The sequence below is a fragment of the Phyllostomus discolor genome, chromosome 11, assembly GCF_004126475.2.
Source record: "Phyllostomus discolor isolate MPI-MPIP mPhyDis1 chromosome 11, mPhyDis1.pri.v3, whole genome shotgun sequence".
NCBI classification, from domain to species: domain Eukaryota; kingdom Metazoa; phylum Chordata; class Mammalia; order Chiroptera; family Phyllostomidae; genus Phyllostomus; species Phyllostomus discolor.
Window position 1 is genome coordinate 24,804,519 of NC_040913.2, and position 26,486 is coordinate 24,831,004.

General features: G+C 35.5%; 1 protein-coding gene and 1 long non-coding RNA gene across 2 annotated transcripts in view; one reads left to right on the top strand and one right to left on the bottom strand.

The window, feature by feature from the left end:
• Positions 1-26,486, top strand: part of DACH1 (dachshund family transcription factor 1) — a 399,674-nt gene that overhangs the window by 34,397 nt on the left and 338,791 nt on the right. The gene's annotated exons all lie outside the window — the stretch shown is intronic.
• Positions 3,195-5,118, bottom strand: LOC118497337. The gene is made up of 2 exons (XR_004899863.1): positions 3,906-5,118; positions 3,195-3,794 (listed from the first exon to the last, which is right to left on the bottom strand). It is a non-coding gene; the product is annotated as an uncharacterized LOC118497337 (long non-coding RNA).

The window sequence follows — 26,486 nt, forward strand, 5'->3', positions numbered from 1 at the left end:
TTCAACACTATTTGCTCTATATACATTTCCGGGACCATAATCAGACGTCTTACCATTTAAATGGATTTTATTCTCCAACTTATCGCCTTTGCTTTGTCAGTGTGTTCCTCTGAAACCCTGCTGACATCTAGAGATAAGTCCTATCAATCTTAGGCTATTGACTGAATTTTGATTGTGAAGAAGCCATCACTTAGGGTAGAGAAAAACAGAGTGAGGTGTTACAACTAAGGATGTATTTTATGTTATGGTTCCAAAACCCAAAGGTAAATAAGATGGAGTTCGCAGCTCTTCATTTTTTATTAGGCGTAGATGGACTTTGCAGGCTGTTTTCGTTGTCTGTTTCCTTTCCCTCTAGGAGTCACAGACCCTGTGGTTTTGCTCTGATTTACTTTCTCAGCAAAGATGAATGTGAAAGGGAATACTCACTCTCGAAGGATATTATACTGGTCGGTTAAACATAGTGGGTCTTTAATTCATCTCTGTTTATTTTCCAGTTGTCAATTTCTCTTTGTTTCTTCCTCATTTATATATGCTTAAGTCGGTGAGGAGGCAGATTTCAACCCTGTGTATCTTTATCTAATAATTTATCCAGTGCTCTTAAAAGTGCTACTTTTATAAACTGGAAACTGGAAATGATCAATATCCAGGCAGGTTCAATTTCTTTTTGAATATAGAAAACACTACTTTGTGACATTCAGTCTCTGTTGGCTTAAAGAAAAAAAACTCTGACTGTCATTGCAAATTCAAGCCGAAAAGAGTAAACAGGGCAATAGTAACCAAGTTCTTATTCTAAACTTATGCCAACTTGACTGTCTCCCATTCACTGCCATGAGAATTTTGCATATAAAAATGAGAAATATTTAATCTCAATTTCTTAGACTGCCTTTGAATCTGTAAATGTTGAAGATGAGTTTTTAATTCTTACATCCTTTTCAGTATTTATAATAGTAAAGATTTATAATAGCAAACAAATGTAGCCACTTAAAATATATGGTGATTTTAGGAGAGTAGGCTGTTCGGATGCCCTATCTGTAGAATACCTATCATTGATCATTTGTAGCAGAAATACTCCTCTATTTCTACTCTCTCCCTGGGTAAAGCTTACAAATTAATTCACAGCAACTGTCATCTAACACTGGAATTTCTCGTACAATTAAGACTTGCATATAACCATCTGTTTTGCATATGTATTTGTTCTTGGTAATCTTTGTTACTAGATGGTCTCTATAGAAAGTACATAAGTGCAAATGCCAACATGTATTTTTGTTAGTGGTCCTGAATAGACTGGTTAAGGTAGAAAAACAAATGTACTTACTTTGATTTATCACTTGTGACATTAGCATGTACCATACTGCTCTCCGGGAAACAAAATGGTTGCACCTGAGGACAGTGATATAAACACTACTTTGATGATTTGAAACAAACCATTAGGCTTTGATGAAAGAACTATTACCATGGTGGATCCTGTACAGGGAGAGAGTGCTTGGATATAATGGATGAGCAGTTTGCAATTACTTGTTTAGAATTTAAAGAAGTCAAAGCTTAGTTTTTTAGCAGGGAATAGACATATACAGCAAATTGAATTTTATATGACTTTATATGGTAGAAATTTTACAGCTAGTACATACCTTGTTGCAGTAGCTTTCTTATTTATAAAATCAAATTAACTAAAATTAGATAAACTTATTCTAATGTGAAATCAGTTGTGTTTTAAAAATAAGTCTAAAATCATTCTACTACATCTTTCAAAAGGAATTGCCTAAGTGGAATTTTATTAATTTACATCTACAAACTAAATGATGTTTTCTTTTATTTATAGTTTTAAATACATGCCCATACACAAATGCACACAAAACCAAGACACATTATGAATTAAATACCTATTTATCCTATATGATTTGTAGAGAGATATATAAAATATAATCCCAATTAATCAAGTACTAAAATTCACACTATAAGGAAATTTTATTTAAAAAGCAAAAGTTAAGCTAAAATATTTAAGTTCCTAAGAAGGTTAGTGGTTTTTGTTTTTTTTTTTACCTTAGTACATTAGTATGGCTTAAATGTCAGATTAGATCATTTTATTCAGTCCTGAGAACAAAACACCTAGTCTCCAGGGGACAGGATTTAAATAAGTCCTTGTGGGAGGAGAGAGCATGGAGAGGGACCATCACACAGAAAAAGGAAGGACGAAACCACAGGAGGACCATGTAATGAAGAAAAACCTAACCGTTTTCCCAATTTTGCCATAGGCCTGCCCCGAAACTTCATAACCTACCTCTGTGAAGAGCGGAGAGCATTTTCAGTAGTATGTCTTATTAAAATGATTTGCTTTGCAGATACACACTACATTTATGCTGGTGTTTTATGGTGAATTGGTTTTTCTGCTACAGACTATGGTTTATAGTCTTAAGAGTATACATATTTTACAATATATTTAAAAGCATTATTCTGGGGTTCCACATTTCATTTGGAGATAGATGGCACAGGTACAATTAGTTTCATTTACCAAGGAGGAAATGTAGGTTTCACCGAGGTGGAAGAACTTGCTTGAGGCCAAGGACACTAAGCTGCAGAGCGAGAAGCAGAACCAGATCTTATCTCCTGTCCAGTGCGTTTCCGTTACCCTGTAATGCAGCTCCCCACTTTTGAAAGATTGTGGTTTCCCCATTCACAGGGTTCAAGTCTTCCTCAGAAGAGTTTAGCACAGAAAATAATGCAAAATATTTTCTCCTATGGGACTTTATTTTCACTGTATTTCTATCTTCTTTCCGTATAAATTTTACTTACACAAGAGAGGAAAGATGCTGTTTTGTGGCATTCAAGGTAACCAACTTGTGTTGCATTTATGGGCATAGCACCTGAATTTACATTATTTATGTTGCAGAACCTCTTCTTTACTCGGTTATTCAAAAGTGTCAAAAGGATTATGATTTTACAAACAAACTCAGGTGACTGTTAAATGGTTTTATGAGGTTAATGGCACTGTTTCTCTTTCTTTCTTCCTTCCTTCCTTCCTTTCTTCCTCTTTCTCTTTCTTTCTTTCCTTCTTTCTTTCCTTCTTTCTTTCTTTCTTTCTTTCTTTTTTTCTTTCTTTCTTTCTTTCTTTCTTTCTTTCTTTCTTTCTTTCTTTCTTTCTTTCCTTCCTTCCTTCCTTCCTTCCTTCCTTCCTTCCTTCCTTCCTTCCTTCCTTCCTTCTTTCTTTCTTTCTTTCTTCTAAAATTTTAGAACAATACAATTGCTCTAAAATTTAGTTGGTAGTTTTCACAATGGCCTTGATGCTATTTAATTTTTGCCTTAAAATCAAGAAACCCTAATAAGCTATATATTTATGTTTTTCCCCCTATTCTTCTCTTACTACTTGAACTGGCATACGCAGTCTGAGATTTTATTATCAGTGACAGAAACTAAATTATAAATGTTAAAAGGGCACTGTCCCACTGAAGGTGAGTCCAGTGTTTTTATAAACTTAATAAGGACTGTTCTGTCAGTGGCATTATTGTTCTGTAGTGCATTGACAATCCTTTGATATGGCCATCACTGCTTTGCTCTGGGCTTCATTTTCTGCACCTGTGGGTGCTTCTGTTATTATGGAATCATTTCCTGGTTGAGTGAATGTTTTCTCAAGTTTGGAACTTAGAACACCACCCAAGGATGGCTTATCAATTAGTTTGAACATTTATTTTGCTTTGAGCCAGCTTGGTGTTGAAGGCTATAGTTTCTAAATGAATGAAGCCCGTGTTGTACTGAGTAGTTTTAGATTCTAAAGACAATGTGACATAACAGGAGGTGATCTAGTGAGTGAGCTGTAAGTCAGAAGGCCCAGACCCATCCTTGCCTATGTGCCTGAGACCATGATTACAATATAACTTCCTTAGAGGATGCTAAATTGGAACTATCTGAACTGTGTTTAGAAGAACCTAGACTGGTTTGTGCTCTGGAGTTGGGAATCTAAGGCTGCACCAACTTTCTCCTCTTCTATGCTATTTCTTTTCTTTCAACCAAAATCATTCCAAATTGAGGTTATAAAAGTGAGCTAGCACAGTAGGACCCATTATCATGATGGCAGCCTCTTTCTCTTGCATGTCCTTAATCACTGTTCCAGTGGAATTTAAATGTCATATGGAAACTCTGTAAAGATTTATTTGTAAAGCATTCAGAAGATTTAGGTTCCGGGTTTTGGAGGCTTCCCTACTCCAACCCATAGTGAATGAGACTCCAAGCAATCGGTCCCAGTTGAGTAGTCCACAAACATCAGGCAAGCCTTCTCGGTCAGATAGTCTTCCTGGTATTAGGGATAAAATAGTAAATGAAGCACCAGTTTCTCTCCTCAAGGATCTGCTACTTCATATAGATATGTACACATGTGGGCAAAATACAGTGTGTTAAATGTACTATTATATGTGTGGGTACACATATATAATAGGTATGATTAACTGTAATAAACCATATTATAATAGCTTTATTGAGGTCTGATTGATAAAAAACTACACACATTTAATGTACACAACTTGGCATAAAGTTTCAATTGTACAAGCTGAGCATTTTCTAAAGATATGCTGTACATCCTAATGTCTAAAGTTAACAAGACCCAACTGTGCACTTGAAATTTGTGAAGAGAGTCTGTCTCATGTTAAGGGTTCTTTAACATGTTTTACACCACTTGCATCTTCATGCACACATGGGTTGTTACAGTAGCATAGAAAAGGTGCCTCCCAAAATCTCAGTGGAACGGCCTGGCCAAGTGCAGAAGTGGTGGAAGGCAGGTTATATGTGCTGTTGGATGAGGTGAACTGAGTCTTTCAACCCCCCAGGGTGGGACAGCATCGGGGCACATGGGACCACAGGCATGAGCACCGGCTTGTAGATCAACAGTGCGTACCACCTGGGAAATGCAAACATTTTGCTTTAGAGGAGAAGAAGAAAATTCCTGAAAGGTGGGAAAGGTCTAGATTAGAGAAAAGTTTTTTTTTTTTCTGGACTGACGTTAGGTTCAGTTAAAAAAAAAACAACCCAATACTCTAAAACTAGTGTTTATCAGAAAAGGCAGTATGCCACAAAATGAAGGTTAGGAAAGGAAATGATAAAGTTGAGAAATATGCTTTGTGTGTGTATATATATATATTATATATATAATATATATATAATATATATATATACTGTGTACAACATTATTTGTTGCTATAAAAATATTCCTTTTAATATTAAGGAGTCAAATTGGCATTTTAATTCACATTTTAGCTTTTCGCTTTTAAGGTGCAGAATTTGGGATCTAGATTGATATGCCTAAGGCAGTTGATGCAGGGTGTTAATTCTCTTTCCACTGCTTCAGTTTTACAAGTGCATGCATACATCTGTTGGTGCTGTTACCAGATGTCAGACTAGGGGCTTCGGGAAGCTTTTCCATATATCAGCTGTTTCCTGGAGGTCAAGTATTACAGTGCATAATAATATTCTTGAAACACAAAGGCACGCTGTCTTTATTGCAGGTACCGGTCAGATGTGTAGTGAATAAATATGTGCTCACACAAAAATATGTGCACACAAGTTTTTATAACAATGTTATTCACAATAGCTCAAACAAAGAAATAACCTAAATGTCCATCAACTGGTAAGTAGATAAATTGTCCATGCAATGGCATATTATTCAGTATTAATAGAACATTAAGTGCAGATACGTGCTGCAACATTATGCTAAGTGAAAGAAGCCAGTCACAGAAGACCACCTGCTGTATGATTCCATTTATAGCAATTGGCTAGAATAGGCAAAATTATAGAGACCTAAGCCAGAGTCATGATTGCCTAAGACTGTGGGGCAGGGGAACTGTGATTGCTAATGGGCATGGGGTTTCTTTTAAGGCGATACACATATTCTAAAATTAGATTGTGGTGATAATGTACAGCTCAGTAAATATACTAAAATCGTTGTCCTATACACTTTAAATGCATGAATGGATGATATGTGAACTATTTCTCCATTGACCTGTGAAAAACAGTGATATATTTAATTGCTTGGATATGAAGTCAGTTACATAATGCAAAATTATCATCTGTGCAATTGTTTCTTCTTTGTAATATTCTTAAATAAAATAAGGGAATTATATTAATAAATAAGAGAAACTAAATGTGAAGCACATAATTAGTAATATGTAAGGGCATTTTTTATTGTTTCATTTAAAATATTTTTGACCTTTAATCCATTAACTTGGGTAAGATATGAAAATTAATAAATTAATAGCTCTCATCTCCCAAGCCAATCAGTGATGCATTTTCCATTTCTTCCTCCTGTGAGAGTCTCCTTAATTTAAGGCTTGATTATTTGGAATATTCTTTGAATTTAATACTATGTTTTCCTTCCATTATTAAAGTAAATTTTAAGTGACAGTGTTAAAAATCTCTTGTTTACCACTGTATAAAATGGTGATCTTTTTATTCTTAAATTGCTCAAGGACATGAATTCTTTTGGACAGAGCTTTTACTTTATTGACTTTGTGATAGGAAAAAACATATGCATTTTAGGGCACACTCCCCCATTGTGTAAACTACTCCCTGGGAGTAAGTAAGGAATTATATTAACTCTTTTGATGAAGCAGTAATTGAAAGAATACCCTTGTGACCTAGAAAGAGTTATCTTTTAAAGTTTATAAAAGAAACCAAATGGAAAACTGTAGTTTCACTGAAAGAGGAACTTTAGCTGTAGATGTAGAAGAGGCTAAATAAAAATCATATCTGCCATGGCTAGCTTGCCCCTTGAGTTCTTTCTGTCCTCACCCCCTCCCTTCTCCTTTGCTCTCCCTTCCTCCCTTTCTAGCTCTTTGTCTCCCCTGTCCCCACTCACCCTCTCTGTCACTCCTTCATGTCTGCTACTTTTGGAAGGTGCTCACTGAACCCCTGCCACTGGCTGGGCACACACTGTTCCTACTATGACCAGAGTTTTGCTCATTACTTAGCACATTTCTGTTGCGTATGTAACATTTAGCTATCGATTGTCTATTTAGAGTATTAGGAAAAACTTTTCTTTTTTTCCTAATTTCAGGATGTCAGTTTGTTACAGGAAATTGGTTGCATCATTTTATTCTTTCATTTCTGAGCAATTACTCGATTTTAGATACACCTTTCGGAGTCCCAGCTGAGGATGAGTCCCACCATCATCATAACAACAGTAATGTACAATGTTCATGGTTATTATTGCAGATTAAATTTAATGACTTTAATGTGTGGATCTTAAATCTTGTCTCACTGTAGACAGTAAATGTTCTTTATTGAAGACTGTCCATATATATATAATTCTATATTGGGTAATAATTTCTCTGAGAAAGTTATAGGAACTTAAATTCCTTATTATTATATTTTCTTAGAATAATGTCATTTTATTACTTCTGTTTCATGGCCTGTGCAACAGGTTCAAGAAATTTTGACCTATTCATATGGAAATAAATTAGTGAGCCATTTCTCCTTGACATTTCATGAAGTAGTAGGATTTATACAGCAGATTTTGGCAAGTTTTTATTATAATTCCTGATAAACAATTAGCCTTTTATTTTAAGTAGGGGGAATGTATTTCAATAATTATGCAACATTTTTGCAGATAGCCTAAGCCTCCAGATGAATAACCGTTTAAACTATTGTCATTTAACATCTATTTGTTGACCGACTTGAAACACTTTTCATATGATTTTCTCAGTCTTATAACTATGTGGGCATAGAAAGCGTTATGCTTTTTTCACATTTATGTTAATTTGGCTTGAATGCCTCTTTAAGCAGTGAAGGCTCAAATAAGTTTCATCTTCAATTGCTTTCTTATAATTCTAAGTTTAATACTACCTCTGGCTATCTGTGTTATAATATGTTAAATGACTTTTGCAGCTGTTCCATATTTTTGATACAGGTTTAACATTCAGTTTTTTTTATTATATGATGATTTGATCATAATACTGAAATAAAAGGAAATGCATTTCTTAGTGCATCAGTGAAAAAAGTTTAAATAATTTAATCACATATCTTTACGAGGCCTTTCATTTCATAGCTCGATAGCTCTCTAAAGTTCCATTGTCATCTTTTAGTATCATTATGTGCATGCAACTAGAAACAGGAGGTTTAGCAAAGAGATGAAAACCTTTTAATTTCTGATTTGAACACATTGACCCTTTTTTTGTCTTAATAAGTAGAATAACTGATTGCTTTTTTAAAATGGAAATGTGGGATTGAGTCATTTTGTTATCTTTATAGCTTGCAAAAGAGGGCATTTTTAGAAAAAAATATTTTATTTATTTATATTTAGAGAGAGGTGAAGGGAGGGAGAAAGAGAGGGAGAGAAACATCAATCAGTTGCCTCCTGCACACCCCCAACCACCAGGGTCCTGGCCCAAATCCCAGGCAAGTGCCTGGACTGGGAATTGAACCAGGAACCTTTGGGTCGGCAGGCCGGCACTGAATCCACTGAGCCACATTAGTCAGGGCAAGAGAGGGACTTTTTAAGCCAAGCCATGCTTTTGTTTATATGCTTGTGTGCAAAATAAGGAAAAGTAATAATTTCTTGAATATTTTATTTTTTTTATTTAAAAAAATAATCACAGTTAATTATACTCAGCTTTGCCAAAAATTATTATTTGAGACATGCCAACTCCTTGCTGAAGGTACTTTGTTATGATGGTTCCCAAAGATATATTTTCTGTAGAATTTTATGAGTCTAAACTATAAATTTTAATATATAAATTAGTCTTTGTTCTTTATGCATATTATTTTTTTAAATTATGGCTTGATGTTTTTCTATTTTGTAGAACTATTAAATTATTAACAATGAAAATAAGGTGTGCTTTGTTTTGTTTTTGATTTGTTCTCCTTTAGTTTTCTCCCGCTTTCCTTTGATACCACCTAAGGTTCTTTTAGACTGTTAGCCACTGAATTCCAGCATGGAGACTTTGAAAACAGTCTAACCTTCCTTAATTAATCCCAACCTTCCTTTTAAACTGTGGTGTCTAAAGTGACAGGTTAATTTCAAATTCAGTTTTGATTGAGCATATGCCACTTTTTTTTGCATGCTTTACATAACTAAAATAGAGCTGTCTGTAGAAATTCTTGTATTAGGAAAATGAACCCTAATTAAGGAAAGTTTTCTTCTGTAAAGGCTTTTCCACATTCATTGCAGCTTTTTGGAAATATGTAGTATGCTGGATATAACATTGTAAGATACATAAATTTTGTGAGAGCGCAGCACTGAGTACATATAAGTGCCCTTTTCCTTAATTTAAGAAATCCATTAGTAAGGAGTGGAAAGAAATAAAGACATACTTCATTTTACTTTTCATGTTTCACAGGTAGTTGTAACAATATTAATCCATTTAACATTCTGCAAGATGTAACTTTGATCTTTTGTAGGTAGCTCTGTTCCCTAAAAATGTTGTGGAAGCCCTGTTTCTTTTCCATTTATAGTTCTAGTTGATTTAATATAGAATATTTTAATAAATAATACTAAAATAATGCTAGGCATATTTAGGATTGGATATTATTGAAGTGTGCATGTGTGTGGGGGCTTTCCTTGTTTATATTGTAAGAGAGGGTTAAGGAAGAAGATGATATTCCACTTGTTTGACAGATGGCAAAAGGGATTTGTCAAACTATACTATGGTGAAGAGATTGAATTTTAAATGCTTTAAACCACAGGGTGACGGTTGGACAGAGAAACAAAACAAAAAATTGTGTATTGTTGTCACTTAAAAAAATAGAGTGATGCTCTTATTATCTAAGTGCATATGTCTAGAAAAAAATGAAAGATTCCAAGCATTCCCACCTTACAGGAACATATTGAGAAAAAATTCAAGACTGACTTTTGTGCAACGTTAAAATGTAGCATAACTAGGAAAAATTAAAATTAATAGGCTATTTGATATTTAAATCTCGGCATAAGAAGCTCAGAAGGGATCTCAGACTCATCTACTCAAATTTCCTGAAGTTACAAATGAGGGGCGTGAGGCACACAGAGAGGCTTCATAATGTGAAAGGATTAGAAAACTGTGTGTAATATTGGAATCACGGGTGCAAGTGGAGGCTGGCAGCAGGGGAAAGAGGAGGATTTATTGTAATCAACAGAGAATGTCACAGTTGTTGTCATGTACTTTTTCTTAATATAAGAATTTCATGAGAAAGAGATCCAAAAAAAAGATACACCTCATTTTGCAATACATTTCAATCATTTAAAAACTGATGGCAATTAGAAACTGCATAATGACCAATTCGAGAAAAGCACAATTATAGATGAGGATAAGAAAGTTCATGGAAAGTCTGCATTTAATCCTACATATGACTTTCTAGTCATCCTGCTCCACCTCATCTGCACCCTGTCTCACAGTTGTTTCAAGATTGTTTATGAACACAGAGCTTGTTCAACTTTTAGAATGAAGAAAATTATGTAAATTTCAGGTGTAAAGGTTGTCCGATCTCGTGAATGACATTATATCTCAACCTCTCTGTGCCTCATAGGCTTTGAATATAATCTTATTCCTGCTCCAGAATTGAGAAAAAAATTATTGCTCTAAGGTATTTTATCTCCTACTTTTTTCTTGGGATTTTTATTTGTTTGTTTTGGATTCTTTGTTTTGTTTCTCTGGTTTTTCATCTGCTGGGATGTGACTAAGGGCCATGAAACACTTTCTACTTCATTGTTTGCCTCATAAAGATTTAAAAAATATAATTCATGTATACTAATATATTAAAACATGATGTTGATGGTAAAGTAGTGGATAATTTACTGAATTAAAGTTTTAATATTAATACTGAAAAAATCAATGTTAGTGTTTCAAAATATGCCAATGACGTCAAGATACCTCCTTGAGGCTTACATATTACATGTAACATAACTACCTACTTGAGAAAAAGCTGTTTGTTATGAGGCAGGGAAAATAACATATATTACCACAGTATATAAATAGAGAGTCATTTTTTCAATTCTGGTAAAGTAGAAAAAAATGAACATTAAGTAATTTAAAAAGAAATCATAGGAATGAGTCTACTCAAACCTATGTTCACAAATTGGAGAATCTGGGGGAACCCGCTTGAATGGGCCCATCACTGTGGGTGGTTTGATCAACAGCCTATAATATACATCTTCTACTCTGTTCAATTATGAACTTTTCCAGAGTGGATCCTGGCTTTCTCAGGCTGTGTCTTCATGAACAGACATATTGGCCACTTTGAAGTCCAGCTATCAACTATCACGACCTACGGACCTGTGCTATGGGGTAGAACTCTGGTATTAAAAGTTATGCCTCAGGTGTTTTCATTTGAGGCACGATTGATGGTGTGATGAGCTCACCAGAAAGGAAACATGAAAAACCTTTCTCTTTTCCATTTTGTTTTCTATTTTTTCTTTCTCTTGGTTTTTCCATTTGTACATAGTTGTCCTGACATCTCTGTAGAACAGTTTTTTTTATTTGATTTATTTATTTTTATTTATTTATTTTTTAGAGAGGGAAGGTAGGGAGAAAGAGAGAGAGAGAAACATCAATGTGCGGTTGCTGGGGGCTGTGGCCTGCAACCCAGGCATGTGCCCTGGCTGGGAATCGAACCTGCGACACTGGTTCGCAGCCCGTGCTCAATCCACTGAGCTACGCCAGCCAAGGTTTGTAGAATAGTTTTTAGAGAACAATAGATGATCCTATTATTATCTCATAGAAATCATACTAGGAAAATGATCTATTATAAAGGACCATTTCTTATGCTCTTTTTGCATTAGAGTGTGGGCCTATAACTGTATGTTACGCATGATTTTAAATGATTTGCATTTCCAAAATGATATTAATATTTTAGTTGATATATACTGAGCTCTGTTTTTTTTACCCATCATTTAATGCATTAGTTCAAAGTAAAGCCAGCACGAGAATATTATAGAAAACCTAAAAAAATTATAGCTTTAGCAGTTAGAAGAGAATCCCGACATCCTACCATGGCTGACCCAAAGCTACAACCAATTCTGTGGCGTCTTTGGGAATTAGAAAACATCATCACAGAGCAACCTCATCATCCCCGTGGTTGCAGGAGGGTGGTGCTGCTCATTGTGTGGAGAAAGCCTGCCTCTTCTTGTCTGGATATTAGGATAGGGGCTTGGTGACTGGGGCTGAGCTCCCTGGAGGTCTTTCGCAGGCTGCCACACTTCTGTGCGGTGCTGTAGATCCTCTGGTCTTCCGGGTGCTCCTTTCTTCTGCCTTCTCACATCTTCCTGAGGTTGAACTCAGTCAGATCCATTATTAGGTGTCAGTTCAATGAAACTGAGCCATTTCTGGCCTATCTGAACCAACTCCAGACATGCTTTATCACATTATGTTATTGTTTTAGCCCTAATCAGTATTTGAAATTATTGTGTGTTTTCTTAGATTTATTTTCCCTTTATTAGTACATAAATTCTTTATTTTTAAAATCCTCAACCTAGGATATGTTTATGAATTTTAGAGAGAGATGAAGGAAGAGAGAGAGAGAGAGACATCGATCAATTGCCTCCCATATACACCCTGACCAGGGATAGAATTTGAAGCTTTTTTGTTATTGGATGGTGCTCTAACCAACTGAGCCGCCTGGCCAGGGCAATAGTAAATTCCTTCGAACACGGTCTTTGTTTTTTCACCACTGGATACTTAGCTGAGAATAGCACCTAGTACTTTGTAAGGAATCAATCAATGTTTGCTAAATAATGATGAAACAAACTTTATACTCCCTAACCTGGTCCTTTCTGTTATTGGTGGAGAATGGAGCTTGCACACTCTTGTTATTTCTGCTGGTGGAAAGAGAGAAGGGTACACAGAAAGGATCAGTTCTTGCCTTGGCTGGTGTGGCCCAGTGAATTGAACGCCAGCCTGTGAACTAAAAGGTTGCTGCTTTGATTCCCAGTCAGGGCACATGCCTGGGTTGCGAATCAGGTCTCACTGATGTTTCTCTCCCATATCGATGTTTTTCTCCCTCTCTCTAAAAATAAGTAAATAAAATGTTTTTTTAAGATCTGTTCTTAATGCTTTCTTGTACCCAATAGAGAAGTACCTATGGTTGCCTGTGACCATGAAAAAGGCTTTTAGCTGGAAGCTGCCAACCTCAGGCCAGGACCACAGAAAATAAAGGAGAGAGTGTCCTGTGATACTCTGTTAGGCTCTGTGCTGGATAATCCCATGTGCCCTTCCAGAACCACACTACGTTCTTTGCCATTTACTTATTTCCTTCCTGCTGCCTTAACGATGCAAACTTCATCTCTCCCTGCAAACCCACAGTTCTTGCAGGTACTCTCCAGTTGCAGTAACTATTCCCTCTTCTTCACCTTTTAGGTCTCCCACACCCGGCATTCCCTGGATACCAACCACTCTGTTCCTTATTTATTTACTTCAGCATTGCTGATGTTTTTGAAAATGCCCCTGAAGTCACGCCCTTAGTTGCAGCCTGTGAGTGGACCAGGTTCTATACCAAGACCCCGATGGATGCACCTCCCTTCCTGGGAGTTTCAAAATGGAGAAGACGTATTTAAGAAACTAGAATGAGAACCTAAAATGAAAATATGCTTTTGGGACTTAGTATAGGTGAAAAGAGACAGGGCCACATCTATTCCAAAGGCAGCTTCTTTACATCGGAACCGCAGTGGGGAATCCACGTTCAACAAATAAATTTGACTTACTCTGATTGCTTGGCTAATGGGAATGTAAGAATATTACATTTGGAGGTTTAATGGTGACTATTAGTTAATATTGATGCCTGACCTGGAGAATGAATGGTAGCCGTGCAAGAGGAGAGACAGGATGACCCAACAGGTGATCCTAGAAGAGGCAGGAAGTGGCAGTAGCTTCATGAGGGTCATAGCCTTGCAGATGGTGACATTCAAAACCCTACTGTGACAACCAAAGTGCCAGCTTCTTCTTGGGACTGTCAGACGTTACATTCAAACAGACTGGTTTCTTATCTCCTCACCTCCACCTGGTCACCTCCACAGTAACCTTCTCTCTGATCTTGTATCTGCCAAGCTCAAACCAGCCAGTGTCTTTTTCATGACTTACACCTCCGTTTTAATATTCCCCACTCCTCAGAGTGGCCTTCACAGACAACCCTTGTTAAAACACACCCACACCCAGTTACTCTCTGTCAGACCATTCTGTTTTATCTTCATTACAGCCTGTATGTTTCTTATCTTCAAACTTTCCAGTTCCTTGAAGGGACACTTTTTTGGACTAGTTAAATGCTGCCCAATAGAAGTTTAATGTGAACCATGCATTTAGATTTTCTAATAGTTATATTTAAAAAATTAAAAGAAACAAGCATAATTAGTTTTAATAATATATTTCATTTTATCAATATTAAAATAGTATTTCAACATCTAGTCAACATCATCAATGAGATATCATACATTATTTTTTATGCATTTATAGTGTATGTCAATTCAGACTAGCCACATGCAAGTGCCCAGCAGTGACTCATGTCACATAGTTGCTGTCTTGTCCAGCACATGCTTAGTTCCTCCCTGGTGTGTCACAGTATCACTGTCCTGTAGAGGAGTGCTTGCAATTTTATAAAAGCTCTATACATATTCAATGACTGGCTCACCAACCGACAGAATTACACTGCTTGTTAGCCATTTCAGTGTGTTGGAGCTGTAGTGGCGGCAAAGAGAGCCAGAGTGCTGTACTGGAAATAGCACCCTTACGCAATTTACAATGCTGGCATCTAGTGCAGGGTCTGTTCGTGACTCTGTCACTGGGACAGTTCCACGTATCTGAGCCATAGTTTTCCCTCTCTACCGAGTGACAAGGTTGTATTAACCAAGCCTCAATATTCTTTCCAACTTTAGGATTGTATATTCCCCTCTCCCCATGTTTTCTTTTCTTCACGTTTTACTAATTTTCTCATTAGTACATGAGAAGTACAATTGAGGTAAAATTAGGATGGAGGATCAAATGCTACTGAATCTTATAAGAATATTACTTTATTTCAATCCCTTATACACAGACAGTAACTTTAAAAAATATTTTATTTATTTATTTTCAGAGGAAGGGGAAGGGAGGGAGAAAGAGAGGGAGAGAAATATCACTGTGTGGTTGCATCTCGTGTGCCCCCGACTGGGGACCTGGCCCGCAACCCAGGCATGTGCCCTGACTGGATATTGAACTGGCCACCCTTTGGTTTGCAGGCCAGCCGCTCAATCCACTGAACCACACCAGCCAGGGCAGATAGTGTCTTTTCCAAAGTAAGCTCTGATAGTATTCATGCTGTTACATCTTTAACTTATTAATTTAGATTTGTAGATATTTTTATTGACATATTTTCTTCTTGATTTATTAGCTATTTTCTAAATTTTGTTAATTTTATGACAATATTTTTGGTTAATTAATCTGAGCTTATTTTAAAACCTAATAAAAATGTTAACCTTTTCTTATGTTGACACAGCCTATAATTCATGATTATGCAAGTGTAGTGTTCAGTATTATACTTGTGGTGTGAAGTTTTGCTTATATCATTTATTAAGTTTTATTCACTTGGGAAAATATCAAACCATTTCCTTAAAAATGACTTGAAAAATCAGTCAAATCAGTGTTCCGAAGACAGTTTTTTTATCACTCACACTCTTTAATACCTTTTGCAGTTATTTTAAAATCTGATATGCCTACTTGTCTTTCCTTTTATAAATGGCTATAAATGCTATTACCACCTTGTTTGAAAATGTGCTATTTCACAGACTGTGTCTTTATGTGAGAAAAAGGGTTTCACCAGTTCACCAAGTTAAGAAACAGTGTTATTTTAGGCAAAGCTCATACTGAATAACATTGTGCATTGAAGCCTGGCTCCAACCCACACCTAGAAAACAGTCTGTGGTCGTTTTTCCTTGGACAGTCTTGCTCCAAGGAATATTTGGACATTAGCATAAAGGTTGCACATGTTATACAAAGTGTAATTAAAGAAGCTTTGATCCCCAAATGTCAACTAGCTTGCTAAGTGTCATAACAAAGTGTCAAGCATCTGGTATACAGTTAATTTGTAGTCATTAACTCCATATTGTTGATGTGACAGTTTGTTAGCAAAGCAAGCTTGACAGTTGCATTTTGTTCATGATTGACACCTACAGACCTCCCCACCCGTTTAGTTTACATTCCTGTTGAGGTTTTCTCAGGTTGCATTTGTACTGCTTAATTTCTCCCAACTTATTAGTTGAAGTAGTGGTAAACTTTTAAAAACATATGCTATGTCAGTGCAGAATTTCACATTTCTCCTCTAAAATGTTCTAAATTTGTAATAATGCTGCAAAGAAAGAAATGCTTGATGATCTAACTAAAGATTTGTTCAAGTAATGTGACAACCCATGCATTATGCTGATGCATAATTGTCACAAATACCATATTTATAATATGACAATTACTATGGCAATTAATCTAGTAGCATTAGTTTCTTGTACAGTTCCATTAATATTTCCACTTTTCAAAGGCTCAGAAAACAGATAACTGGATACTTCATCATATTCTTAATTGCATTGATTTAATCCAAAGAGTCCATTACAATCTAATTTCAGTCCTTTAATGTTTCAAAATTTTTCTTGTATTGAATTATATGCAACTTGTTTGATACCAGTTTTTTTACCACTGTTATTAATAGACTCCCATTTAAAAATGTTTTGTAAGATACTTCATTTCTTACTTTCCATCATTATACCAATCCTATCTTCATATATGCATGGTATTAGTGAATTATGTGAAGGAAAAATCAAATATGTTTTATAATATGATTAGTATAGTATAATTTATAGTATGTGAATTGATGTCAATGATTTATTAAGTTTCTACAGTTTTGGCTGATTTGGTAGCTAAGCAAAATGTGTATTTTATAAACTTGTACAAAGTTGTAACAATAATCAGTAACTTTCAATCACTAAAGGTCTTTTTCTTTTCTTTTTTACTGCCAATTTAGAGAAACTTGACTTCCTAGTTTCTGGGAGAAACTGACTAATGGGAAGTTTTCAGATTTATATCCAGTTCATCAAAGTCAATATTTTGCTACTAGATAAGGCCACAGTCAGTTCATTTGTTGACAGAATCATAATCTATTTATTTTACCACTTGCATTAATTTTATCCTTTGCCCTCAAAAATTATTACAATAACACAATGAACACAGTCCAGACAGTTCCTGGCAGAGGGCTTAGAGTCTGGATTCAAGACTTCATTTTGCCTCAACTTGCCATATTACTTTGTCTATATAGGGTTCACGTACATTGGTCTGTAAAATGAAATTACTGAGCTAGATAGTCTCTTAGGTTTCTTCTAACTCTAAAAATTATGAGTTCACATGTTATTTTACATTATGGTTAGGAAAGGGCTGTCCTTTTAAATATTCATATGATATGCCACAGAGAACTTGTCCTTCTGAGTGTTGTGTATTTTAGCCTACCTGAATATCCTGGCACACCACTAGTCTGGGAAATGGCTTGGATGAGAGCTAGTCAAATGAAATTACACTAAGTTTTTCTCTGCAACTTGTTTTGTGGTATGGTCACTTTCCTTTCCTCGTTGTCCTGACTTTGAGGTAGAGGAGGGGTGATCTCTCCTTCAGAACGGAGAAAGGAAACTTCATTAATGGAGACATGAGAAGTTACGTGGGTGGAAATGAGCATATGGGTCTGATGTCAGGGGAGTTACAGGAATGCAGTTTGAGTGTGAGTCCTCGGGTTGGTAACACGCTTGATCAAACGATACGACCACACGATACGACCTTAGGCAAGGAACTCAACTCACCATGTCCCTTTTTTATTAATCTTAGGTGTAGATCAGCATCTCCCTTGTAGAATTAGGTGATATTAAATCACAATGATTGTGGGTAAACTGTCCGATGCTGTAGAAATGGGAATCATTTCCAGACTTAGTAAACTTAGATTATTTCCGAGCTCAATTCAGTCTCTCCTTCTTTGTGAAAGAAAAATAATAAAACTCATTACTTAGAACTGGCATGCACGTGATGACCGAGTTCAGTGCTTTAGAACATAGTAGAAAACATTAAATATTTTTAATGTATGAACTCCATTATCTTTGTTTGAAAATTCTGAATATGTTTAAGGAAGTAGACAAATAGGGCAAATTTTAGTGGAAGTCAAGTGTAAACTTACGGGAAAAAGTTTGAGTTGTGTAGTGATTGTGTAAAAAAGTGAGAAGCTGTGAGTTTTCAGATCTAAGAGAGAAGAGGACTTGGGGCAGATCAACAGTTGGGGCCACCTGACTATCATTTAGCGGTAATGGGGCGTCATGATTTAAGCACCAAAGTGTGATTTCATTGGATAATAAACCGATAGCACTTCAGGTGATGTAGATCTCTAAGTTATGAATTTGATCATGGTAATGGGAGTAAATATTTCCCAGGAGTCTTCCTTTTTTGTGTGGCCCATGTCTTTAGCCTCTTCTTATTAAGGACAATCCCAAGCTAAATGGTGGCATATATTTGATTGGTTACTATATAATAATACATCATATTCATGTTGATAACAGATGCATATTAAATGCCTGAGTCAGTTGGAAATGGGCTTCAGGGAACTGCCATGTAATGCATTTAAATTCACGTGTATGATGATGCCATTTTCATGCCGTCCAGCCACCCTTGACCACTCCTCTCCTACTGACCGAAGTACAGAATTTTGGAATGAAGGTAATGTTTGTAACCTAGAGTCATCAAGACAGGAATACACGTCTTTTAAGCGAAGTTGATTAGACAGACTCAAAACAGCTGTGAATGTGCAATATTATTGTATAGCTCTAGATTTTTAAGAAAGGCAACAAATAGACCTAAAAGTTTAACATCAGAATGCATTGTGTTGATATGCTCTGTAAGGGGGTTCAATTCACATCCTTAAGAGGTGGAAACACTCTTTTTTTATTATAGTGCATATGAAATTAGAGCTCTATGCCTAATATTTAATTGATTGTAAAATCTATTAATAAATCATAAATCTGGAGTATAAAGAAAATATGTTGAAGCCCCTGTGATCCTTAAAATTCACATCAGGATAACAGTTTTAAGTAGTTGTAGGCCAGTTTAATTTGTGAGTCCATTTTTTAATGAGTTCAAATACATGAAAGAAAAAAAATGTGTAAACTTGTAGATAATGGGGGGAGAGAGAGAGAAAAAACCTGTTCAGTCCATTCTGATTTAACTTATAAACTTAATTTTTAATAAAAGAATCAATTTCCTAAATACCTTTTAGCAGCTTGTACACAGGCATCCAGTTCTCAGAAATATTTGAGAGTAACTTATTTGATCATCACATAAAGCTATTATAACCTTATTTTGATGAGGTTCGGGGGATTTTGCCAAGGGAAGCTTCAATTGCCCCATGTTACTTGGTTTCTGGAGTGAGATGGCAGGTGGAATAGCAAAGGGATAGATGGGGAGAATACAACCGGTGTGACAATCCCCCAATCTGAGTACACTCAGCGATCATTCCAGGAGTTTCTCTGTGGTTTCTTGATGTTTAGTTAGATACCCTTGAGGATGTCAAAGATTCAGTAATTAAATGGTGACCTAGTGGTTTGAGGAGGTAATGCGGTTGAGAGCTTTGTTTTTTGTTAGTCTGTAAGTGGTGTGATGAAAAAAAGAAACCATGGATGGACTCCCTAGTATTTGGAAATCACACTAATTTAAAGAAATATTTACTTACATAGGAACTTGTTTTATATATTTAATCTATAGTGTGTAGTAAACAGGTAGCTTATCTGTTATAGGCTCCTTGGCACAGTATTATGCATTTTAGCATTTCAAAAATGATTTTTAATTAGTTTACTTTTTTGCCTTATGATAATTCTGCATAAATCTTGTTGGAGAACTCTAGTACCAGTCTTGATTAATTATAGTGGGACAAAATTAATACATTAGTAAGAACCTTCTATACTTGGCAATCTGGTAGCTGAGATAAGGTAAGTTACTGAATATAGGTCTTTGTAGATATTCTCATATTAGATAGATATAATGTGAATACAGATAGATCCTTATCTCTATAAATATATGGGGATAGGACTAAGTGGTAAATTTGTATGGAAGAGACATAAACTATTTCTTCTATTTCCCTCATATCAATGTTTATAAAATACTCCTACAGTATCATTGAAAAAAACATCCTGGTCCAGTGCAATTCTTCTCCATACTGATTTTCCTGTTGAGCTGGGACATTCATAATCTATACTAATGAGTACAAGAGCCTTTGCAGATTACAGTAATTTCAGAATTAGCAACTAAGCAAAACACACAAATTAAAGAATTAAGGGCATCATAAAATGTACTGCATCATAAAACCTACTTGTTCATTTATTTTGACAAGTGTAGTTTAATTTAAATTATTTATGGCACTTTGTACTATGCAAGTAACTGTAATGTAGTGAATTTTGTTAAAAATAATGAAGTTGAAGCCAAATGAGCCTTTAGTTATGATTGTGCTAAAAGATTAGAGCAATAAATTTATCTTTTCTCTACCATTTCTACAGGCAAATTCATAGTATTTTCTCCATCTGCTCAGAATTTGAAAAGTCACCTGGGTTCACTGTGTATCTATCTTGTCAATGCTGTTACAACTCACACCTCATTTAATGAATTCTTGGGGAACGAACTTCTATTTCACAAACAATCCATGTTTTGACAAAATTTCCAGTAAGTCCAGTAATTTGTTGTAGGTATTCACTATTCTTTTTTTTTTTTAAGATTTTATTCATCCATTTTTAGGGAGGGAAGGGAGTGGGGGGGGGAGAGAGAGAGAGAGAGAGAGAGAGGGAGAAACATCAATGTGCAGTTGCTGGGGGTTATGGCCTGCAACCCAGGAATGTACCCTGGCTGGGAATTGAACCTGGGACACTTGAGTTCCCAGCCCGTGCTCAATCCACTGAGCTACGCCAGCCAGGGCGGTGTTCACTATTCTAAATTGCATTATTGCTATTAAAGTTTACACACTGGTGGTAATATATGATAACATATTCCCTTGAATATTCCCTCTTCTTTTCATTGTAAAGTATAGTGTGATAGGAAGAACACTGATTTATCAAAGATAAACCTGAATTCAAATTTTCATCTCTTCTATGCCATTTAAACTTTCTCTCATGTGTAAGTGGTTTGATTCTTTCTAAATGAAAATATTTTTGTGAGTGTTAAATAACATAACCTAAGTATTTCCTGTAGCTCCTCACATTTAATAAGCTCTCAGTTACCATTAGCTTTTACTATAATAACTATTAGCTTCTGCAAAATTGTGGAATTGGCAAAGCTGGTCTTTAAATCAACTTCCCCTTTCAATACTTCTATGTGTTACTTTTCTTTGTGATTAGTGCCTCTCTTCTCTTTATGCCTCCACTGCAACGCCACACATGCATGTGCTCACGTGCGCACACACACACTGTATTCTCTACCATGTGAATGCGTGCACTGTATGCCTCCTTGACTACTAGCAAACTACCTAATTCTTACTACTCCTTTCTCAGCCCGTCTGTCTGAGAATTCAGAACTCTAAGGGCTGATTATTCAAGAAATGTCTTGGTAATCTGTGTCATTTTCTCTTTAGCTGCTTTTGACATTGAGATCTACAGAGTAGTCAATATTTAGTATAAAATCATTTTATGTTTTCTCTCTGCTATATTGCTATGCTTATATGTCTCAATAGTTCGGATAATGAATTCTCATTTGAGCACATATGTTGCATGCTTTGTTATAAAGATGTTATTATGTAAGGCTATATCCTGTTGAAAAGGCAATGCATCTTTGGAAGGAATAGGAAATTGTTACTATATGTTCAGCAGTAATAACATTTATTTATTTCTTTTTTTGTTTATTTTTTTTGTTATATTTTTCTTATATATTGGGTAGACTTTGAGTTTTATTTATTAAGTAGAATAATTTTATATTTAATTTAAAAAGTGCACATGTTAATAAGACTCAATACATTTTTCAGGATAAAGGATTTTTTTTCTTTTTCACATATTTGTTTTCTGTTTGAGGTATGTTATGAATATCTTATCACATAAAAGATATTGATAGTCATATAGTTATTAATAAGAATGTAAGTAACCTAACTTTTTAAAAGTATAATAATTATCCAATTTATTCCTTCCTTATAAAATCATTTAAAGCACCTAAATGGTCTATGCTGTAGAGTATCCTCCAGAATTACAAATATGTTAAGAAATCTAATTTGTATTCATCAGCTTTCATTCCTGTGTTTGTGCTGGCTTTAAGTATCAGCACAGCTTTTAATTGTGAGGTTTTAAGTTCTGCAATTAAAATTTACCCTTTTTACTAAGAGGGTTGAGTGATAGTTTTTGATTTACTTTAGACAGTTTAGACAAATTATATTTAAAGGAGCATAAAAATGCACAGAGCATTTCCTGATTCAGAGAAGGTCAAAGTGTCTTAGTCACATTTTTTGAAAGTTTTACCTTGAATAACTAATGACTCTTCCTACTGTATTGACTAAACCTTGCTTAAGACATACAAGCAGGATGTCAACCTGCTCCAGAACATTGACTCCTTTGAAATCGGTGACCAATTGACCTTGACAGAATAAGAAACATGATATTTCATATCTTGTGATGTTCTATTACAACCACCTCTATGAAGGATTCAGACAGATTACGTTAGTGCCTCCGAAGGTGCTTTGATTTCTCTTTTGATTACTTTGTGTTTATAAAAATAATGAAAACTTTTTGCAAACTACTGGCAAATTTGTTTAGAGATTTGACCGTAGCCAAAGTATAGTAGAAATTTTGCAGACATATGTTTAATTTAATCAAGGGAAATCATAAAATGGATCATTCTGGTGAGTAATGAAAATTGAGATCACAGAAACAGGTTTGTGGTGTAACAGCAACAAAAACCAAAATCTCTTGGAGACTTTTTCGGAAGCAGCACATTAACAAGGGGTTACAAAAGTAAAATAGAATTAAAGTGAATTCCTGAAAATATGAGGTGATATCTGTGTGAAGGAGGGAGAAAAACATTTCAAGGATATAGAAATATGAGCGAAAGCTATTTGAGTTCTGCCCGTCATGGGCTGGTGCGGGGGCACGTTGGTCCAAGGCTGGAGGTGGTATCAGAGGTGTGGAAAGGTCTGTGAGTCACGGTGCCAAGCAGGGGGGATGCCTGATGAAAGCTGTGATTTTACAGTGAATGTATTATTCTGGACACATTATGTGATGAGGATGATATTTACACTAGAGAAGTATCCAGGAGAAGAGGGTGATCATCAAGGTTAGAAATTAGAAGGACCTTTTAGGCTTAATTTACCCAGGCACTGTCCATTGAGACATAGAAAACATGATACAGCCAAGAAATAGTTGAGATTTAAATTATTCAAGTGAGAGTAAAAAATGAGATGTGGACCATTTTTTCAGATTTTTTTATCTGATCATTTTTAGGAAATTAACCACCAAATGTTGTGATTAGCATCCCTGTGATGTAGTCACCAAAGCTACACTATTAGATTCCAATTTCCAGAAATATTTGTAAACAAAAGGAACAGTAGCTTCAGACAAAAATGTAAATTATCTTTTGGCTTTCTTTTTCTTTTTTTTATCTTTTGGCTTTAAGACAATAAAAATTTACTTTGATCAATCTTAAAGACACGCACTTCTGTTTTCTCTGAGTTTGTAAAGATTTATGAAGTTGCCCAATTTTTAATGGCAAATAACAGCTGCTATTTTTACATAGGCAGGATTTTTTTTTCATTTTGCAATCTGTGATAAGTACCGGCAGAGCATTATAAAGTGACAAGGGTGCTGAAAGTGTGAATGAACTGGCAAACATGAGGTTTCTCTATTTGTTTTAATCTTACTGAAGCCATGGTTCTGAACTATAAATATATTAACACGTGATTTTATTGGCATATTTTTGCATTATTGTATTTGGATATAAACCTACCATTTTGATACACAATTGTAAATTTAATGTAAATATTATGTGTGGTGTGCTGATAGAAGGATACTGATTTAACTTGTTCATTCTGTTCTGCAAAAGCAAGGACTGCCTTGGGCAAAAGTGCAAGATGCCAGACATTCTTCTCTTGTGCCTTCCTTCCACTCATTCCTGGAAGCCAGCTCTGCCCTGGTATTGTCATGCTGCCACCTCCTACTTGCCTGGTGTCCTGGGGGCCCATGATGATGTTCTCTCCATATTTCCTTTATTACAGTGTAAACTCATGTCTACTTTGTGATTTTTTAGATTCTCAATCAATTGATCATAAGAATTAACTCGTTGTGATATGTTAAGGAAAAGGTCATGACATTTGGAAAGACTCCATCTTGTTGCATCTAATTCGAGTAAAGTCTCTCCATGGAGATATTAGATTCAGGAGAGGGTGGCAAGATCATTATGGATTACTAAAGGAAATTTTTGGAGGCAAGTAGACCAAGAAGAGTATTTAGTAATATTGTGAGATAATGATGAGCTTGGAGAAATCTGATCAGGGAATTCTTCATAATAGATAATGCTCCTTAGATTTAAGTGATTTTTATTTTGATTAGACTGACATTAAGTACTGATATATAATAGGTAATGCCTAAGTTTTGATACTTAAGCCTTTGTACTTAGGGTACTTACCAATGGCCGACTGCTTACAAGGCAAAAACATTGAAAAAATAGATACAATTATTCCTACTTGAAAATAATGGAAAAACATTAAATTGTCAGAGTATATTCTCTACACTTGAGATGAATTTTGTGACAAGTAAGTTCTATTATCCCAGTGTGTAACATCAATGTCATAGATCAAAAGGACACTTTATAATTCAGTGCTGTGATTCTAGAAGGTTTCATGAAATCTACTAAGTCTCAGCAAAATACTCTTGACCTTTATAGCTAAACACCTGGTCAATTTTAAATAATCTAGGATGACATTTCTTGGAATAGCCTCAAAATTCTAATAAATGAAAGAATTGAAAAATATGTCTCTTTTAAAAATTGCCCTTGATCATCTTTTGATGAAAAGTGCCACCAAGAAAAGATTATAAAAATTACAAGGTTTCAAATGTATTTTATTATTACATTTTTTTCCTGTGCAAATATATGACTGATGTGCTTTATACCATTATAAAAAATAAAAATTTCCACTAAAATTACTAAAATATCCACCTACTTCAAAAACCAGGTATTTTCAGAAGATTCTAGTGACAAACCAGGGTATTCAGTACATTTCAATTCTGTATCTCTGACATTTACAAGGATGACAGACAAAGCAGAAATAAAACGTTATGTGTTTTCCTCAAAAAAAACAAACCACAGCTGGTGGGTTTAATTTTATTCCTACCAGCCGTGACAGCAGCCTTTTTAAATATTGAAAGTGTGAATTAAAGCTTCTGCAAAACAGTTGCCATATAAATTTCCTTAACCACTATCAATTATATATGAAGTATCAGAAAATTGTTCTGGCCTAGTTGGGGTGGTTTTTAATATGATGGAGATAGCAACTGTTAGCTGCTCTCAGCTTATGAAAACCTCCCAGAGAAGATAGTTGAGTGTATGCATCAGCTGGTCCTCCAAATCATCAAAACAGTCACCCTCAAGATTCCCTCTTTGTTTCCTATTCTCATGACACTTGGATGATAATTATATATAAATTTAAATTAAACTCTTATGAGTCTCTGCAGTGGTGCTGTCTGATAGAACTTTTTCTGATGATTAAAATAGTCCATGCCCGCCCTATTTAGCTAAGTAGTCACTGGCCATATGTGATCACTGAGCATTTGAAGTCAAGTGTCAAGTACAATTGAGGAACAGAGTTTTTATCTTTATTTTATTTTTAAAGTAGACACACGCAACTAGTAGCTTCTCCATTGTGCAGTGAAGCTCCATGACACGGAAGGTACGTTTACCCTGTTCCAGAGAAGATATAACCAGCCAACCAACCAATAAAATAGACTCCCTGTGGTAGGGAAGGGAAGATATAAGTGTTTGTAAATAATTTGGTATAATACAAGTCAGAATGTTGTAACTATTTGAGATATACCAAAAAAACTAAACAGAATATTGAGCAAAAAGTGGGGAGACATGTATTCTAGTTTGTGATGGAGGAGAAGGGTTTGTGAAATGAGGAGACGTTTAGACAAGCTTTGGGTAGTACCTGGGCCGTTAGAGCTCATTCACAGTGACATTCCAAATGGAGCGGACGCTGTGAGCAGAGTCAGGGTGCTGGAGAGTACAGGGCATGCCATGTAGTCATGAGTGGTAGGAGTTAGCTGGAGGGTCAAGACAGAGCAGCCTTGGATACTGGCTAGGCCTGTCACCTCAAGAACCTAAACAGGGTAGGCAAAGAAGTCTTATTTCATTGATGGGAGGGAATCTCATAAGAGGTAGGAAGGCCAAGTAGGTTATGGAATTGCCCAGGAGAGGGGTACGAGGCCAGAATTAGAGTGATGGCCGTGGTAAAGCAATGAAGGTGAAAGGCATGATTTTCTTGAGTGCATTCTCCTACATCGGCCTTTTTTATCCTCCGCAGAAAACTTTGTTGTTTTCATTTGGTCC